Below are 7,044 nucleotides of genomic sequence, written 5' to 3'. Positions count from 1 at the left end.
TTCTCAATGTTGCATCAAGTGGCATTGCAGCATTGTTATTAGAGGGAGGAAGAACAGCGCATTCTCGGTTTGGAATACCCATAGTTGTGAACGAGTATACATTCTGTAATGTGAGTTCTGGATCACACCAAGCAGAGTTGATTGAAGCAGCCGATCTTATTATATGGGATGAGGCTCCGATGATGAGCAAGCATTGTTTTGAGACATTGGATCGGACTATGCGTGATATATTAAAGTGTGATAAGGTATTTGGTGGAAAGGTCGTTGTTTTGGGTGGTGACTTTCGACAAATACTCCCTGTTATTGTCGGAGGCAACAGCTCAGAGACTATATTGGCAACTGTGAATTCTTCTATTATTTGGTCTGATTGCAAAGTTCTGCAGCTAAAGACAAATATGAGATTGCTTCGTGGCGATAATGATTTCAATAATAAAGAGATTGAAGAATTCGCCAAGTGGATCTTGGATATTGGTGATGGAAAACTAAATATCCATGATACCATAGAAGATGAATTAGAAATTCCAGCGGATTTGCTGATAGGCGGAGAAGGTGATCCTGTTAAGAGAATAGTCTCGGAGATTTATGGTCAATCTTACACAACCACCCGTGAACCAGTTTTTTTTCAAGAAAGGGCAATACTCAGTCCACGGAATCAGGATGTCGACGTTATCAATGAATTCATGCTATCAGAACTCAAAGGTCTTCGTTATATGATTTCTCACATTTCCTTTTAATACGTATTTATATTATAAAATATATCAGTACTACATAGTTTGAATTGTTTTTATTAGGTGAGGAACATGAATACCTTAGTGCCGATAGCATTGATACTTCAGACACAAGCAAAATAGACGAAGTCGTCTATACACAGGAGTATCTTAATAGTATAAAGGTATCAGGACTGCCAAATCATTCTCTCAAGTTAAAGATAGGAGCTCCAATAATGTTGCTTAGAAATATTGATCCAAAGGGTGGTTTGTGTAATGGTACGAGGTTGCTTATTACTCGGTTAGCTAGGCATGTAATCGAGGTAAGCCATATAACCGGGAAGAAAATAGGAAAAAAGGTTATCATACCTAGAATGTTTGTGTCACCACCAGAAGCAAGGTTTCCTTTTAGAATGCGCCGGAGGCAGTTTCCAATTACTATAGCTTTTGCTATGACTATAAACAAAAGCCAGGGTCAGACTCTACAAAAGGTGGGATTATATTTGCCAAAGCCAGTGTTCTCGCATGGTCAACTTTATGTCGCCGTGTCTAGAGTTACATCACGCCAAGGGTTGAAGATTCTTATTACAGATAAGAATGGCAAAGCCCAAAGAAGACAGTGAATGTTGTTTACAAAGACGTGTTTGAAAACATTTATCGTAATTCGCGGTTGGTTTGAATAATTTGTTTTGTTTGCTACTAAAAGTATGTTTAAATTACATTGGATATTAGTTATGAAAATTTGATGGTCATTGGTATTTTTAAACTGTTTTATCTTTTAAATTTTGTTATATTAAACTGATTTATCTTTTGGATCTTCTTATATTATGAATTAGTGTTGACTATGATAACGTTTTGAATAGCTCTGTTTGTTTGAACTAAAAAATTAGTAATTGATCAGTTGTTATAATATGCTTTTTTAAGTATATATATTTAACGTTATACAAATTATGGTTTGATTCTTACACTTTAAACTCAACAAACTTTCGAAATATGGTTAGAATATTAATTTTAAAACACTAAAAACTGTTCAAACCAAAAAAAACTTTTGAAGAACATCAGTTCGTGCAGGGCGCGGACCAGCCACCTAGTTGATTAAAAAAACTATATAAAAATGATTTTTTAACTTTTTCTTCATTATCTCCCTTTTTATTATTTTATTTACAATTATGTTACTTTTTTTTAGTTTTACTTTTATACTATTTCGACCTGCCTTTGCAATCATATGTAACTGTAGAATCATACAAGAGTTTGTAGCGAATTTACGTCCTGAGTCATGGACCTGTTACCTGTGTATCACCACACGCAAGTTCGTCATAAGCTTTTATGGTTTTCCATAAACTAAACTAGTAGACTTATTAGTTTCAACTATAGATCTAAAATGAAATCCATGCTCCAACGACAAAATAGATGCGTCCAACACAATATCAAAAGCCGATGAGGACTAGAAGAATAAATTGTTTATCTCTCAAGTCTCAACCGAAATAAATAATTTACAACACGATTGAGGACTAGAAGAATAAAAGAAATTGCAAATTGAAACCGAAAAAAAATAATTGGAAACACATATAATGGAAAGCAAAAACATACATTTCACATGATGTTCAGTGTCATTGCGCTACATATGATTGGTTCACTCCAATTAGGTCGCCGATCGCATGTCCGCATTAATTGTAGGCTGGTTTGAGTCGTTCCCCATTTGTTGTCCGTCTAGAGGGGATGCTCCGGTCCCCAAATTAGTCACTGTCGTTAAACATTTAAAACGTCACATCTCTAGAGTACATAGAGATTATTCAATAACAAATTAATTTCATATATCTTTAGAACAAATGGATCAGATGTAATCATTATATACACAAATCACACAAACCACATCAAAAGGCTCAATATCTATACCTGTGGACGTAGGCAATGCCAACGCTTGCAGTCTAGCTCTGTGACGATTCGCCAAGAGAATAGCAATGACCACACATGCGATGATAAGAAGAATCGCTACCGCGATTCCAACACCGATTATTATTGGCAGATTACTTTTCCTTTCTTCATTGGCTGACCCACCTAAACCAACATAAAAAATTGTAGTTTTCTTATTTCACTACAAGAAAACAATCGTTTTCCAACGGTTCATTACGACGGTTTTTAAATCGTCGCAAATTTACAACGATTTTACAACGATCTTACGTCTAATTTAAAAACCGTCGTAAAACCGTCGTATATAAAAATCGTCGTAAACTCGACGTACAATTTACGACGAATTACGACGATTATACATCGATAATGAGAGATTTGCTAGTAAATGTAAAATCGTCGTAAATTCGTAGCAAAATTACGACGAATATACGACGACTACATTTCGATGTACATATTACGACGATTGTACGTCGAAAAAGGAGTTAGGTGAAAAACATTTAAAACATGTTTACTTAACAATTGTAGATGAAAAATTTTATCGCAAAATCGTCGTAAACTCGTCGTAATATTATTGTTGAATGTAAAACCGTCGTAAAAGCGTTGTAAAGCCCAAAATTTTCCTATAAATAGATCTTCATTCCTTCATTCAATCACAACACATCATCATTCAAACATAAGAGCATCTTCATCTTGGAGACCCATTGTAGGTCTCTTAAATTTTAGTATAGTGTTGTAAATCCTTATATATTGGGTCGTCCATTGCTGAAAACCCGAATTAAGAGTTATATTACTTTGAATCAAAGAAGTAATAATATTATAAGGTTAATTTACTTCATTCACGTGGTTAGACGTGACACAAGAGACCACCTCCTTTATTGTCTAATCAATAAAAAGAGATAGTATTTTGAGTTTATTTTCAAGATGTCTATATACGAGCTAAAAAGTTGGATGTATATGCGTAAAGATTCAGATGGGGCGTTGACAGCACACTTGCGTAGATCTGTCTGAACCAGATGTTGATGAGGATATTTTCTTAATAGACCCTCGGAACAGGCAACTTGAAGATCTTCCTGATGATACAGAAGAAGAAGGTGATGATGAGTTTGCTGAAACCGATGATGATGATTTGGCGGAAGAAGACGGTGATGGTGATGAAGTAATAGAGGAAGATGAATCTGATTGAGTTTCATGCATTGTATTTAGTGAATGTTTGTTATTATGTAATTTGTAACTTTGTTTGTTTGAATTTTTTAAAAACCATAAAATTCAATTTTACGACGGTTTTACGACGGTTTTTCTAAACCCTAAACCCTAAGTCTAGGTTTTTAGCCCTGAATGAATAGGGTTTCAACATTACGACGTCTTTACGACGAACCATCGTAAAATCGTCATAAAGTTACGACGGTTTTACGACGAATACACTATTTCGTCGTAAAAGCGTCGTAATGTTGAAATCCAAGAATTTGAATCTTTTATATCTTATTGGTTGTAAGGTATTTCACATTTGTTTTTTATTGGTTATCTTATTTTATATGAAATGCTATCAATCTGATCAAAATAAAAAATTTGAAAAAAAACATACATATTTACAAGTTCATGCATGTTTTCGAAAATGTTAAGTGAAAGGTTATATATTAGATTATGGAATTTCATTTTTTACTATCTCATGTCATAAATCCATCATACATGCAAAGTTGTAAACCTTTTATTATATGATAGGATACAATAACCTTTGCATTGTTATTTATGCAATACCCCATTTATAAGATTTAGGGTTTACTCACTTTTTTAAAAAACATTGTAAAACCGTCGTAATATAATCGTAAATTTACGACGGTTTTACGACGATTATACCCAAAACCGTCGTAAAACCGTCGTACCGTTTGCACCAGATAGGCTCTTGATCCGAGGTACGAGGTTATAAATGTTTAGACGTTACGACGATTTTACGACGGTTTTGGGTTTAATCGTCGTGAAACCGTCGTAAAGTTACGAGGATTTTACGACGATCACATCACGACACGTGTCGTGTCCTGCAATGGACCGATTGTTATACAACCAAATCGTCGTAAAACCGTCGTAAAGTTACGACGATTTTACGACGATCACAAAATCTATATAAGGGACGCGAGTTTTTCCCTTTCGTCGCTCATTCCTCTCTTCCCCCTCTCTCTCTATAAATCTCTCTCTCTCTAAAAAACTAAATCTCTCCCTCACTCCCTACTCTCCCGACCAATTAATTGTAAGTTTTTTTTTTAAATAATTTCATTACATATTATTTTAGATTTAGGTTCGGAATTTAGATTTAGGTTCGGAATTTAAATTTAGGTTTCGGAATTTAGATAGTCCTGGATTTTGTAAATTTTAATAAATATTTGAAAAATTAGTAACAAATTTTTTTAAATTTTGTAGATTCTGTCTCGATGGCTCCTCGGGCTAAGAGATTTCACTACCGACAGCTCGTCGATTCTGACGGTACGGCCCCGTCTACCTCGGCGACCGGATCAGCCATCCCGGAGTCCTCGGGAACACAACGGACGGTTTCCCAACCGGTCGTTGTTCCGCAGCCAGCACCGCCTCCACCACCACCAGCCGAACCAGCGGCTCCCGCACAGGCCGAGCCTGAGGCTGATCCGATCCGCCTGTACCGTATGCCCTGTTTACGGTACAGGATCTTCTGGCGCAACCCGGTCGTGAGACCATGAACAAACTCGACCCGGATCGAGCCCCCGGCACCTTTTGGTACGTTATTTTTTGCCTATAATATTTTTAAATTAATTAATATTTATTCTTATATATTTGATATTAATTAACTTTTGCTCTTTCCATTTGACTAGGTTTACGACCGACAATGCAGTCGGTCGTAACGTTGCGGATATCATCAAGGGATTTTTCGTACAACCCCATACCAGCTGGAAGAAGCTGGATCAGGCCACACTTGACACTTGGTTCAAGTGTTTTGCGGTAAGTAATTTACCCATTTCCTTTAATTTTAATTTTAGATTTTAACTTTTTACAATAATTACTAACTTCTTTTTTTTCCTAGCAAAACTGGCATTGGGAAACATCCGCACACGGACGTGTGGAGACGGCCTTCAAAGAGAAGGTCAAATTCCGCCTCAACAACACCGTTTCCGACTGGAAACGGAAGTGGGAGGTCGACGGCGACAAGGCCAAGCCGGCGCCTATGTCCAATACCGTCTGGCGGGGCCTTGTCCAGTACTGGTTGGATCCGCACAACCAGACTACGGCCGCCAAGTGTTCCGGATCTAGGTAAGTCGTAGTTAATTTCAATAATATTTACATTATTTTTTTTTCTTATAATAGATTCTAATCAAAATATTTTTCAGGAATGCTACTAACGATGCGGGAAATCGGAAGAACGTCCCGCACACTTCTGGCCAGATTCCTTTTGCCGGAAGACGGCTCATGATGGTAAGTAAATAAAAATCATTAATTTTTTTGTTTTCAAATAATTAACTCTTATTTCTTGATACTAATTAATGTTTTCATTTTGATTTTGTAGGTTGAAGATAACGGAGGAAAACTTCATCCGATGACGAAGGTGAACTTTCTCCGATGACGAAGGTTTTCGCCGAGACGCATAAAAAGCGTAACGGCAAATTCACGGATCCTCGGGCGGAGAAGATCTACAACGCCACCTGTGCGGCGAACGAGGAGCGACAGACGCAGCTAACTCGGCAAGGAACACGTCCAGGACGATGTCGAGGAGGCCGGTGACCGAATCGACGGGATCGATTTAGATTTAGATTTAGATCTGTAGGGTTTTTTTTTGTAAATTACAATTAATTTTAATTTCAAATTTTCATAAATTTTAAACTGTAAATTATTTTTTTTTATTTTAATTTTAATTCGAATTATTTTTTTTTAATTTTCAATTATATTAAACGTCGTATAATCGTCGTAATAGATTTATTCAAACCGTCATACATTCATCGTAAATATTACGACGAATTTTCGACTACAATGTAGATGACAAATACGACGATTATACGTCCGAGAGTTACGACGATTTTACGACGAAATGAAGAAATACTTTACGATTGATTTATGACGATTTATGCATCGTACATTTTACGACGATCTTACGTCGACCATTAACGACCACTTAACGACGGTCTAGATGAAGATCAAGTCGACGCAATTCGATGTAAACTTGTCGTAAACTGTACGACGCATTTACGACGATTTTGTTTCCCTCGACGTTACGATGAAACAAAACCGTCGTATATTATACGACGATTTTACGACGATTTGTCTATTACGACGATGACTTTACGATGATTTCGAAATCGTCGGTAGTCCGTCGTAATGGCCCTATTACGACGAATTAACGACCATTTCGGCCGTTGTAAAATGATGTTTTTCTTGTAGTGTTTGCTTTAATTATTTGTGATCTATGCAT

The 7,044-nt window shown here is 36.4% G+C and overlaps 1 pseudogene; it reads right to left on the bottom strand.

The window, feature by feature from the left end:
- Positions 1-2,317: 2,317 nt before the first annotated feature.
- Positions 2,318-7,044, bottom strand: part of LOC18014006 — an 8,207-nt pseudogene continuing 3,480 nt past the window's right edge.

This window comes from Eutrema salsugineum, unplaced genomic scaffold (genome assembly GCF_000478725.1).
Source record: "Eutrema salsugineum unplaced genomic scaffold, Eutsalg1_0 scaffold_4, whole genome shotgun sequence".
Taxonomy (NCBI): domain Eukaryota; kingdom Viridiplantae; phylum Streptophyta; class Magnoliopsida; order Brassicales; family Brassicaceae; genus Eutrema; species Eutrema salsugineum.
This window is presented reverse-complemented; position numbering and strand designations above follow the sequence as displayed.